General features: G+C 37.0%; 3 non-coding genes across 3 annotated transcripts; 1 reads left to right on the forward strand and 2 right to left on the reverse strand.

Moving 5' to 3' along the window:
- Positions 1-2,699: 2,699 nt before the first annotated feature.
- On the reverse strand, positions 2,700-2,781 carry TRNAS-UGA. Its single transcript has one exon. It is a non-coding gene; the product is annotated as a tRNA-Ser (tRNA).
- Positions 2,782-3,356: 575 nt separating this feature from the next.
- On the forward strand, positions 3,357-3,438 carry TRNAS-UGA. Its single transcript has one exon. It is a non-coding gene; the product is annotated as a tRNA-Ser (tRNA).
- Positions 3,439-4,446: 1,008 nt separating this feature from the next.
- On the reverse strand, positions 4,447-4,528 carry TRNAS-UGA. Its single transcript has one exon. It is a non-coding gene; the product is annotated as a tRNA-Ser (tRNA).
- Between the last annotated feature and the right edge of the window lie 9,417 nt (positions 4,529-13,945).

The raw sequence follows: 13,945 nt of genomic DNA on the forward strand, positions 1-13,945 counted from the left end.
TAGCTGTTACTGTTGTCAAATAAATCAGTTAGATGAAAATCAATAAACTAGGAGAAAGTTTAGGAAAGCTGACAGCAGATGGTGTATTCAAGTGTGTCAGCCCACACACAGTTCTCGTAGACTCGTAAGCATATTAGAGTGTGGCTGGTTTTCTATATACTGATGCAAATGCTTCAGGATAGTTCAGTCCTGGCATGAACTGATTTATTAATGTTGTTTTGAGCAAGAAAGGACTCCAATCCAAGAAGTTAATTATCCAGCAGTTGTACTATTAGACCTAATCCCCACGTTTGAAAGGATGGGATGAAACTGTACAAATATACTGCAGTGGGAAAATAATGTGCATTCAAGGATGTTAGATGTGATAACTGTCAACTTAACAAATGCATGGAATACAAAACTGAATAGTGAATATATAATATTTTACTTAGAAAATATTAAGCAGACTGGACCCATCTCAAACTTAATGATCATTAATGAGTAATGCAGTATTTTCAATACTTTATCACTGAAGGACAAGTTCAGGTACATTGATGAGATAAAGAACCATCTTGCCATTTTTTAGACTCAAGATCTTGCTTATTATTTTCATTATTAAATCATATAGCATGGAACTGAGAAGAAAAAGACAGCAGATGTACATTAACTTCCTTTCCCCCACAGTGACCTGCCTGAAGCATATCTTACAACAGTCTACCTTCATACTCCTCAGATTTACAGCTGTGCAAAGAAGAGGCCATATTACAAGATGACTTGCACTGAATGATATGGTACTACTTTGTTTCTGGCATCTGAAATCCTAACATAAACACTTTAATGATGTTGCACACAAGTCAGAGCAGCAGTAGGCCTTACAAAATGCTTGGTGTGGATCATGGAGCTAATCTTGTACAGATGGCTGGGAACATTGATTGATGGCAACTTATTTCAGTTTTTTTTGCAACAATAGCATAAAAAATGAAGTATTTCTCATGCATATTTATGATACTCAAGAACCTTTCTACTTCCATTTTCAAGTGACATAGCCAAGTGAGCCCCATTTCAAAAGCATACTAATATGCTGTACAGTACATATGGTGGCACTTTGGAGAAAATCAGTTGTGGTCTCTGAAAATTTAGTTGCTTCCAAGAGATACTTTTTCTGTAGAACTCCAGTATAAAAACTGTACACGTTCATAGCTGGTGCATGCTGTTAACAGTAAAAGGTTAAGAGGCTCAGTATTTGAGATTTTTGTCTTCCCTTCTACAAGCTGACCTCCAATTACTATCTGCCATATTTTTCTGTATTTATCTGTTAACCAGGCAAGCTCACTGAAAACAAATATCCCATTTCGAGGGCAACCTGGCAATGCAATCTAAGTGACTTGCTCCGAGTAACACAATAGGTAGATTATAGCTGACAGAATGGAACCCTGGACTACAAACAGCAGTTTGTTAGTAGTTTGTAGCTTTAATCCCTTTTGCCAACTGCCAGATGGTATGCATGTTGTCTACATGATTTGTTCTGGGGCCACTTTGCTTTTGCCTTATTCTAAGCACATATTTGTACCTTTTCACTGGGTGGAAAGTATGAGCACAAGATAATTACCAGATGAACACTGAATTAGAAAGTAAAGACAAAATGCTTAATGAATTTAAGCCTTGAGCTAACTGGGTTATTCCACCCACTAACCCAAAATATTATTGAAACTTGAAACCAAAATGTTCTGGAAAAAATGGCTTTGTTGTACCTTGAGAACATCGGACAACGTATGTCATACTTCAAGGTTCATAGGTAGTTACTTGGCTTGCAGTGTAGGAGACTATTAAGTAGCCTAGTCCAAATTCCCAATTTCCCCAAAACACTGTCTAGTTTAGTGACTTGCACAGGGCATACCTCTCAGCCTCTTAGCACAAGAAATCTGGACAAAGCCTAAACCAATGGGGGAACAAGGGCCCAAAATATGTATAGATTTTAAATATTGCTCATATAAACTTAGAAAGCTACTGGAATAATAGATTTTGTGTTGGCATGCATTTCCCCGAAGGATATAAAGGCTGAAACTCAAATGTGTATCATTATTTAGTGACTTCAGTCCTCAGTTATTAGCCAGATAACCACACATTTTATAAGAAATAGACCAAAAATATAAGTCAGATATCTGGACATTCTGTGAAAATCTGGACAATTGAGAGCTATGTACATACCTCTGAACTGTACAGATTTTTGCAGAATGTCCAAATTTTGGCCTCATATTTTTGGTCCATTTTTGATAAAATTGTAGTTTTCTGGGAAATTAGTGGCACATCATTAAAGGCTGAAGTTAGAAAATAATGAAGGAGATTTAAGTTTCAAACTTCATACCCTTCAGGAAATTCATGCTAATGTACAAGCTGTTATTCAACTTTCTAAATCTGTAAGATAAATGCTTAGAACTGTGCTTACTTTTGGGCCTTTCTCCCAGTTTTATGGGGAGCTTTGTCCAAATAAATGCCTTGCTTGGAGAAATATATACCTGTGTAGACTATTGTACATCTTGCCAGTCAGGTGGGGTTAGAATCAAACATTGAATGTTGTAGTTGTAATGTGAAAACCTTACCCGTTTTGCTATTTTCACAGTAGTGATTAAGTATTTTACAAGATGCACTCCTTTTGTGATGCAACTTAACTGTCGAATGCTTTAACAAGACTTAACAACAGAGTTCGATAATAAAGATAACGCAGCGAGCAGGGTTCGAACCTGCGCGGGGAGACCCCATTGGATTTCAAGTCCAACGCCTTAACCACTCGGCCATCGCTGCCTACCAGTGCATATTTTATTGTTAAACGCATTGACTCCTATTTCTACTACTTCTTAAGCAAGACTTAAAAACACAACTTTAAAATACCTACTAAATAGTAGCATGATCCCAGAAGCGCAGTAATATTTTTCAGCTCATTGATAACGGTGTGAAGCGACCAGGATGGGAGCTGGATAAAGGGAAAACTCCTGTAAGAACATAAGCATGTTTCTGCATATTTTAAACACTATATACTTTACTGGGAAGATGTGAAGAAAATGAGATAATGCTTACACTATTCCATGTCCCGTATATGTTAATTAACATGTTTTGAAACGCAAAACGTTGCTTTACTTAAAAGACAAAATTAGTGTGAAGTAGTCTCTGTTATTGCTTACATTTCTATATTTTTATTGTCCGTTAACTGTTTTGTATTTCACAACGGCTGAGCCTGAACGTTTATACTGATCAATGTAATACTCCAATAAACAAATATAATACATACAGTATAAACAGCGATCATTAATAAATTATAGTATAGTTGACGCACGCAACGACTGTCACTACTAAGTTACACTGAAAAGCTTTATGTATATGCAGCGATGGCCGAGTGGTTAAGGCGTTGGACTTGAAATCCAATGGGGTCTCCCCGCGCAGGTTCGAACCCTGCTCTTTGCGTTACCTTTTATTCCTAACCATGTACTCTATGGTTGTTTACGTGACATTAAGGAAGAAGGAAGTACAGCTGCATGAAATAAATTGTGTGCCTTCCTTATATGTTAAAACTATAGTGTCCCGTGTCGATCCTAGAGCAAACATTTATTTGCTGAACACTGCTTCTCTTAATTTCTTAGCACAGGCTCAGACACCATACAAATTACCAGCCTCCAACAGCGCGATCCAAACGCTTTACGTACGAGAGCCCTATTTCAAAGAGTAGTATAAATAATCGATGCTTAAACCATAAGGGGAAAACAGCGAGTGTTCAAATAATCACATCCCAGTAAACGCACCTACTCTTTACAAATTCTGTCATCCACAAATGAAAGATTCTTACAAAGGAAAAAAAATAAACTGAAAGTGTTAGCTACTGCCGACATAAAAATCGTTTTATCTTGGCGCTGCAGAATTTGAAAAAATACAATTTATCCGTTTGCTGGCTGGAATAACTTTAATATCATGGTTTTAATTACTTACTTTTGAGTACCGCTGCACTTGTGTGTTCATGTAATCTATGCCGGTTTTTGTGTGCGTCTCTAGTAAATATTGTTCTCACTTCATTGTACATCTCTTAAAAAAATGACAATACACTAGAGTTACCAACTTTTCAAAAGCCCAAAGAGGGACATTTTTGGTACAAACGTCAAATTTTGCAGGCCGAAACATGCCCATGGCCAGTACAAAGGACAGAACTTCACTTTTTTGCCTAAATAAAAGCTTATCTTGTAGTAATTTACTTGTTTATTATGTTTCTTATAACATTTAGGTGTTTCAGATATAGGATAACTGTTTTATGCAACTATTACATAAAATATAGGAAATAATTTTGTCCTAAAATCTCAGGACATTTGCCATTTTTACAATTTTTTTGCAGGACATAACTGCCCAAAGAGGAATTGTCCCTCGCAAAATGGGGCAGGTGGTAACCCTATAATACACATAAAGATGATAAGAAAAAAAAAAAAACGCAGCGAGCAGGGTTCGAACCTGCGCGGGGAGACCCCATTGGATTTCAAGTCCAACGCCTTAACCACTCGGCCATCGCTGCTTGACATGCAGTTTTTCTGTTAAAGTTATTTGTCTTGCGTGTTGTGCACACAGTACGTAATTGAATAGCATGTTCGTATTTCAGTTAAACGATTCCTATGTTAGCGTTACTGGAAACGTATAAATACAGGAATGTCTCTTTATCAGCGCCTTCTGCATTTTTTCCTGAAGGCTTTACATTTATGTAACCGATACTGTCATCAGTTAACCGCCATGAACGGAAATACACATTTAAAATGTATATTAGTAACGATTAAGTGACTGTGATATTGCTCACGCCCTCTGCTGACCACTCTGAACATTGTAATTTGGAGCCTCATAATTGTCAGTCTTATTTTTCGTTATAGTTATGATGTGACGTCGTTGTGAGACATACCTATCAGTACAAGATTTTGAAGGTGTGAACTAGACCGCCATAGCTATCCTGAACCTTTGGAGCATATAGCTCCAAATTGTAACTCTTAACATTTTTGTAGACTAGACAGGTTTTTCGTCATGCTTCTCAGAATTTTTTTTGGCAAAATACAGAGAATAAAATAAAGACGCATTTGAGTTTTAGAAGATTTCCTTCATGGAATGTATACAAATCCTGCTATTGCAGTAACAGGAAATGCTAGGTAGCTCTGGCAAATACTTCTTGACCTTCCGAGTCTGGACTACTGATCTTCCGGTACTATTCACAGTTACATGTGTACACTTACATCCATGTAACAGGTCTTAAGAGAGAAGAAGAAGAAAAGAAAAAAAAAAAAAAAAAGAAGAAAAGGGGTGGGGACACATCAGTTAGAAGGGCTTAATAAAATATTGTATTATTTACACTAGGGTTGCCACCTTTTCAAATGCCCAAAGTGGGACATTTTTTGATAGAAACATGAAATATTGCAGTACAAATCATACCCACAGTCGGTGCAAAGGACAGAGCTTCACTTTTTTGCTAAAATAAAAGATTATTCTTGTAGCATTTGTGTTGCTTATGCTATATTATATAACATTTACGTGTTTCAGATCCAAGATAACTGTTTTATGAAACTATTAAAGAAAGCTTGGGAAATATTTTTGTCCTAAAATCTCAGGACATTTGCCATTTTTTAATTTTTTTCGCAGGACACAACTGCCCAAAGAGGGACAGATGGTAACACTAACTTACACAACATAGAGAATGCTCAACTCAGGTGACATTAGCAGCATTACATGCAAAATGACAATGAATAAAGATAATCATGAAATAATCAAGTATATTCTCATGTATTAATTACATAGCTTTGCTGCTTTCTTAAGTAAAGGTGATAGTTATGCTTCAAAAGCTGTTGTTGAGGGTCCAAACTGCAGCGACAATAAAGAACTGTTGCTATATCAACGCATTTATGTAACAAACAATTCTCTTGGAGTCTGCAAGTACTCATGGGGCCTTCCCAGGAATTTTAAGGGGCTGTTTTTCCATAATTTGACCTTTTCAGTATAGGTGAAGCCCTGAGTGCTCATTCTCCAATATATTACTGTGCTAAAATATCACATGTAAAGCTGACATTTAGGCAGGGCCGGTGTTAGCATTTTGGGGGCCCTCAGCAAATGCCAAGTTGGAGGCCCCTAGGCACTTCCAGTCTAAGTATCACCGTGTCACTGCCACCCCCCCCCCCCCCAAGCATCCTTTTAGTTCATGCTGCAGACTTTTAGGAGTAGTATGCTCAGACTGACCTGTAGCTACAATCCTCTTACATTACAACAGGCCTGTGTACCACGCTATGTTGGCCCATCTCACAAAGAGACATTCACAGTTACTGGTATTTAGTTACAACAATGATACATTATAACAACTCTGTGTACAGGTCTGGCCTTAGATGAAATGGCATCCTAGGCCTAATCTTTCACCCCCCATACACACACACACACACACACACACACACACACACACACACACACACACTCCCTCCAGTCCTCCACTATGTTTCTCCCCATACTGTGCACACTACATCTTTCTTCCTTTTCACACATTTTACTCTTCAACAACTTCAATAAGCTATAACTTTTTATGTGCTCTGAACTGTATTTTAACATTTTTTTTCATTTACATACCCTTTTGATCCAATGATATCTTGAACAGAAATTATGATTAAGGAAATACATTCGTTGTTGCTGTTAAGCTTTAGTTTTCCTCGCATCCTTTCAACACACCTTTCCTGACCAAGACATTTAGAAAATAACACAAAAAAGCCAGGGTCCAAGAAGCCATAGGGTTACAGATGCCCTGGGATGCACGTTAGAGCATTTTCCCATCCTTTTAATCCAGTGGTGGCCTAAACTAAAATCATGAGTAAGAAAAGAATTTCAGGCTTATTTTTATTTATTTATTTATGTATGTATGCATTTATTTATTTATTTATTTGTCTTTCAAGGACGATATCAAGTTGTACCCAAGGCTAAATGATCAAAGCTGACAAAATAGTAGCTCACAATAAGCTTAACAAGCCAGCTGTTGTGAGGATACACAGGTTCTATGTGGGAATACTGCCTCTCTAACCCCTCAGCAAAGACAGCCACTGCCAACGCATCCCTATGGTATTAGATTGGGATGAAAGGAAAAGTTCAAATTGCCATAGTCATGCATTCCAACTGACTGCTGACATACATATACTGTATATAGTATGCCTCATCACTCCTCACCCCAACCCTCAAAGCAACCACATATATAAATGCCTGATGTGTGATTTTGAGGAAAGTGAAAAAATAATGGATTACAGCAATCCATTCTATTTTGTTGCTTCTAGGCACTACACTGCCCCTACACAAGCTATAGTAACCTTCTTTGTACACCTCTGAGGTCTCTGAGAAATGTAAAAGAAACAATGGTCACACTATCCTCAGCCCAACCACAAGTCATAATGACCGCCTGTGCACACCTCTAAGGTTTGACTGTGATGAAAAGTAAAGTAATAAACACAATTTTCAGCCCCCCCCCCACACACACACATAACATACAGCAGTTTTCTGTACATACAAATTTCAGCAAGGCTGGTTTTAGAATTGATGCAGTTGAGAGCAGAGACCATTTTCAGCTTTATCCCTAGCAGGGACATGTCACAGCCCTGTTAAGGTCAAAGAGTGTAATCAGAAATTAATACATTTAGCCCTTCCTCATTTTTCCCCAACCAGCAACAGCTTTTTTAGGGCCCCTTCAAAGTCAAGGATGATTTAGAGAGCCCCCCAAATCCATTTAAATAGTCTGGGGAGTAGGGTCACCAGACTCCTAGAAAATCTGTGTCTGAATGCTCTGTGATACATTTTATGCCTTACTTTTGAAATATAATTAGTTGTTGGCTGCATTTATTACTGATACCCAGAAGAATAATGTATGTGACGTGACATTTTGTCTGTGTGCATGTGTGTGTGTGTGTGTGTGTGTGTGTATATATGTAAATATGCTTATATAGATATGTGTGTATTATAAAGTATTCAAGTGCAGTATTGTTACTTTGCTATATTACTGAATTCCTGCCTCAAGCACATATACAATATATTTTATTTTTCCTTGAATTTTAATACCACTTTATCATACCATTAATTGGATGTTTACACACACACACACACACACACACACACACACACACACACACACACACACACGTGCGCGCATAAGCCATAGTAATACTGGTTTTGCACTTATTTCAGCAAATAGCAATACATTGTGCAACACTGATATTGCTACACCAGGTTTAGCAGTCATCAAACAGCAGCAGGGTCAAGTCACTGTTACTGACCTTATTGAAGAGTGATGCATACAGGCCACTGTCTCTGATGTCACAGACCTTCCCTGATTTTGCTCATTATATTACTCTGTCCTTCATAAAAAGGTTTGATTTGCTGATAAATCATTTAGGATTAGTCGGTCAATAAAACCAGACATCAGGTTTATACTTCTTATTGTCCAAGAAATGCATGTTGATGCAAAATATGCTATTCTATTAATTTTTTAAGTGAGTTAGAGTAATATTTAAAATGTGCTCCTGAATTTTAGCCTTTACTCTGCTATTATTTTTGGCACGGCACTGATTTTCAGTAAAGAAGTTGATATAGTACATGGTGTTGTGTCAGTATTTGCAAAACTCCTTAAAGAAAAAAAACATTTCTGAAGATTGAAAAAAATCATCTCTTCTTCAAATCCAAGGTTTATTCTGAGATCAGTCACTGTGGGCTGTTGATCTCTCTAGTGCTTACCTTGCTGGTTTGACAGACATTACAAAATATCAAGATAAGATAACCTGCTGTGTCTGGGGGCCCCCCAGGAACAGGAAGCCCCCAGTAACCGCAGGGTTCGCTGGTGCCTAAAGCCGGCTATGCATTTAGGCCACAACAGACCTCCTAACTACCAAGAAAAAAATGATATCTGTATTCCTGTACCTATATTTATTTATTGTATTCGTCTTTTGTTTATTTTGAAAGTCTAACAGAGTCAAAACCCATATTCAGCAGAGGTCCAGGGAGAAACGTTACACAGATGGGGCTGGGGACACAAGTGCAGCTAATTTATTTATTTTTATTTATTTGCAGTTGGTTTACCAGGATGGTCCATTGAGCCAAGAAGAACCCGTTTTCAATGGAATCCTGGTGAAAAAAGCTCCATACAGACAATATTCATGAACAGCAGATTGTAAGTTGCATAGTAGAACAGTAGTACATATAAAAACATGGCATTTAGAGACACAGTTAATGAAAATCCACAATTAAGTATACAAAAATCAACAAAGTAAGTATAAAATATAAGTATGTACAAATATATTTGTAGATATATTTTTTATATATATATATATATATATATATATATATATATATATACACACACACACACACACACACACACACACACAGAAATAATGACTACGTTCTCAAGTAAGGATGACAGTACAATATATAAAACAGAAAATCAGTATGGTATATACAAATTATAGACAGTGCAATATACTATGCATTTATATGCAAGCAATTTTATTTTATTTTTTATTTTTACATTTGTTTACCGGGCTAGTCCAACTGGATATATGTCCATTTTCAGCAGAAGCCCGGGGAGAAATGCTCCACATTAAAGTTAATACAAAACAAGTCATTACATAAAAAAAGCAAGTAGTAAGAATACAAACAGAAATAAGGTTCAATCTAAAATATACTAGTAGAAAATGTATACTAGGAAGGACCTTTACTTTTATTTACAGTATAAGAATAGGGGAGTTATACTTTAGTAAAACATTCATGAAGATTATAAATTGCATAAGCAATTATAAACCATACAACCATACAACGTTCTAAATTAATTTGTATCAGAGGCTAATTAACAAAGGTGTTTTTGAGATAGTCTTTTGAAGGGAGTGAGTGAACAGAGGTAAGAGAGGGTGTATAAGATTAGTCGGGATTGATGCATGGGCATAGCCAGAGTGTTTTTAGGTGTTGCTTGAGCTTTTGTTTAAAGAGGAAGGGTGATGATGTAATAGTTAGAGTGGTAGGTAGTAGATTCCAGTATTTACCTATGATGTTGGAGAATAGAGAATCACCTGCAATGTTATTGGACTTAGTTAGCTTCACAAGAAGTTTATTAGAGGAGCGTAGTGAATTTAGATTAGAATAGGGAGAAATAAGGTCAGAAAGTATAGGGGTATTTTTTGGTTGGTGAAATATCCTGTGAACAAAGGTAAGTTGGGTGAGTAGTAGTGTATTTTTCAGTTCAAGCCAGTTTAGTTGTAGTAGATTCTGGCAGTGGTGAGTTCTAAATGGGTTTCCAGTAGCAAATCTGGCAATGCTATTGTATGCATTTGCTAGTTTAGTAAGGTTATTTTTCTTTAAGTTAGTGTATATGGGTGAGGCATAAAGAAGAGTAGAAGTAAGATGAGAGTGAGCAAGTGTAATTTTGGCCTGTGGAGTTAGAAAGGTTTTAATTCTATATAAGGAGCCAAGTTTTCTGTTTATGGTTTTAATAGTATTATTAATGTGGTTATCAAAGGTGAGGTTATTGTCAATTATAATACCTAACAGTTTTGTGGTAGAGTCGGGGACTATATGTGTACCATTATTGGAAGTAATAGTGAAGTCTAAGAGGGGGGACTTACTATTAGGTCTAAAAAGCAGGAGTTTGGTTTTATTGGCGTTCAAAAGTAGGCAGCATTTCAGGAACCATGCCTCAACTGTGCTAAATATGTTCTGTGTTAGGGTTTGTAGTTCAGAGGAGGTATTTGCAGAGCATATGAGTGTTGAGTCATCTGCATATTGAATACATGTAGCTTGAGGTATTGCTACATGTAAGTCATTTATGAATAAAGAGAAAAGGAGAGGACCTAGGATGGAACCTTGTGGTACTCCAAGAGAGACTGACAAAAAGGATGAAAGTGTATTTTCCCAGAGAACAGCCTGTTGCCTGTTACTAAGGTAGGAAGTAAACCATTGAACAGCTTTGGTATCTAGAGAGAGAGATTCAAGGGTTTTTAAGAGCATATGGTGGTTTACCATGTCAAAGGCTTTTGACAGGTCTATGAAGAGTGCAGATGATAGGTTACTATTATTGCGGTTTCTATTTATACACTCGGTAAAGGATAGAAGAGCTGTGGTAGTGCTATGAAATGGCCTAAAGCCATGTTGGCAGTTGGCTAGTAAGTTATATTGAGCTAAGTGGTGCATTAGCTGATGATGAATACATTTCTCCATAATTTTTGCTAAGGGTGATAGGAGTGCTATAGGTCTGTAGTTAGAATACTCATTTGAGCTGCCTCCTTTATGTAATGGGATTATGTGGGAAATTTTCCAGATAGCAGGGATGGTTCCTTCATTGATGGTTCTGTTTATAAGGAGAGATATAGGATAAGCTACTGCTTCTGCTGCTTTTTGTAGGTATTCAGATGGTAGCTGATCTGCAGATGGGGTACAGGGTTTGAGTTCTTGAATGAGTTTTAGGATGTAGTAAGTAGAGATAGGTTGTAGTTGAAATATGGGGAGATTAGCAGGTATACAGGTGGGGGGGTAAGATTTGTCTATAGTAAGTTGACTTGCTAATGAATTAATGGTGTCTGTGAAAAAGGAATTAAAGGCATTGGCAGTTTGGTATGAGGTATTCATTTCGGCCCCTGAGGGGGAAGGTGTACTATAGTGGCTTGGGTGTAGGAGTGAATTTAAGGTTGACCAGAACCTTTTGGGGTTGTTATGATGAGTTTGCTGTAGTTTACAGTAATAGTTCTTTTTATCTATAAAAACAGCTTTTGTTGTGTTATTTCTTAACTGTCTAAAAGTTTGATGGTCAGAAATAGTTTTTGTAGTTCTCCATTTAGCCCAATATTTATTCCTAAGTATTTTATGTCTTGTCTCTTTGGACAGCCAGAGGGAAGGTTTAGATTTAACTCTGACAGATCGTTTTAGAGCATGTTGGTCAAGGATTGACAGGAATTTGGAATTGAAGTAATTTATAGCATCTTCAAGGGTTAGGGTTTTTAGAAGATTCCAGTTACAGGCTTTTAGTTCATTTTGGAATAGTAATGGGTTAAAGTGTTTATTACTGCGTGAGACCCTATAGGTAGGGGTGTAATTAATGTCACTTTTTTGTCTTGTGATGTAAGTTAAGGAATGATCACTTACATCATCAGGCAAAGTTCCTACTGTATATGTTTGTTGCAGTTTGTTAGTAAGAATCCAGTCTAAAATACTTTCTTTGTTATTGGGTTTATTGATTCTTGTGGGATTATTGATTGTCTGAGTAAAGCCATGAAGATTTATATGAGATGAAGGATTATTTGTGTTGACAGTGGACCAATCACAATTAAAGTCACCTAAAATGATAGTTTCTTGCGGGTAAGAAGAAGATATCCAACTAAGGATATTCTCAATTTTAGTGTAATTATTGGCAGGAGGTAGGTAGATACAGATGATATATATTGATTTATTAGGGTTTAGTTGTAGTTTAGAAATGAGAATTTCAGCTTTATCATCATTTAATGGGTTGGTAGGTTGTGAGGAGATTTTTAGTTCATTTTTAAACAGAAGTGCTACTCCTCCACCTTTACGTTTTAAGCGGTCAATTCTCAAAATGTTATATCCAGGGGGAAGTATTGCATTGTCTTTAGTACCAGGTTTCAGCCATGTTTCAGTAAGACAGAGAATGTCAAAGGAGTGAGTATCCAAGAGGGCATGGAGATGGGCAATCTTATTATTAATACTTCGGATATTCAAATGTCCAATGAGTAAGGCATTAGGAACAGTGATTAGTGTAGGTGGGATAGAATGTGAGATATTATAAGTTATGTCAGTAGAGTTATTAGTTGGTCCTGGGTTAGGGTGGATGTCACCATCAGTAAGGATTGGTATTTTTAGTTCTAGTGATGGTTTGCATGAAAATTTGGTTAGGTATTTTAGCCTCTTTATGTTTGGATTGTTGAAGTTAATGTGTGTGTGTCTATGGTATTTGGGTAGTAAGTAGTTGGGGGTGCTTATAATGTTTGCATGAGTAAAAGTATAACTAGGATTTTGGAAGGCTGTTTGTCTGTAGCAGGTAGTAAAGTGGAAGTAATTAGTACTTTCATAAGAGGTAAGGAGATAGCTGAAGGTTAAGCATAGAGAGCATATGTATGCGAATATTAGTTTAGTTAGAATAGTTTTAGATATGAGAGACATATTGCTAAGAAGAGTATTAAGTCCTAGGAGGTAGGGTTAGTATGTAGAAAGCAAGTTAAAGTATAGGGTAGGTAATAGTTTTCCTGAGTAGAGTAGATAAGAGTATAAGTGAAAGGTAGATGTTAGGAGAAAGGGAAATGATACAGTAAAAATTAAGAGGGATGGGTGGGGTTATAGTAATTAAGAGAGAGATAATAGATAAGGTAGTTAAGGAGGGACAAGAAGGAGTTATATTAATAAGCAGTTACAGGGGATAGGATGGCTCAGGGAGGGGGTGTGGTTAGGGAAGTATAAGTGTAAGGACACTGGGGGTGGATGGGATATGGGGGTAGGGTAGGGGAGAGTAGTGGGGCAGAACCAATCAGTAGATTGTGTGGAGCCAATCAGACCTTCCAGAGAGCTTGTCTCCGAATTATATCAGGCAAATAAGGAGCACCTTATTGTGGAAGTTTTTTTTTTTTTAGAGTAAATTTAGGCAAACCAGTTTGCTTTAAAGGTAATAAAAAACAGTTTACTTATAATCTGTGAATCAGTGACTGCTATATTCGCTTAATAGATAAAACTTGGTTACAAAAAATAAGGTTAATTTAACAGAGATGAAGAACAAACCTCAGTAGAATATACAAAATAAGTCACTGTATTATGCTGCCATCTAGTGGCGTAAGGGGGGAAAGACCTCAACTTTAGGTTAATCAGGAAAATATTCTAATTGGGAGATAAGACGGCCTAGGTAGGTTCCGCGAGTGTGCTGGCCCAGTTCCGACAGGTCTTAGCAAATAAA

Source organism: Protopterus annectens, chromosome 14.part0 (assembly GCF_019279795.1).
Source record: "Protopterus annectens isolate FY-2018-M chromosome 14.part0, PAN1.0, whole genome shotgun sequence".
NCBI classification, from domain to species: Eukaryota; Metazoa; Chordata; order Ceratodontiformes; family Protopteridae; genus Protopterus; species Protopterus annectens.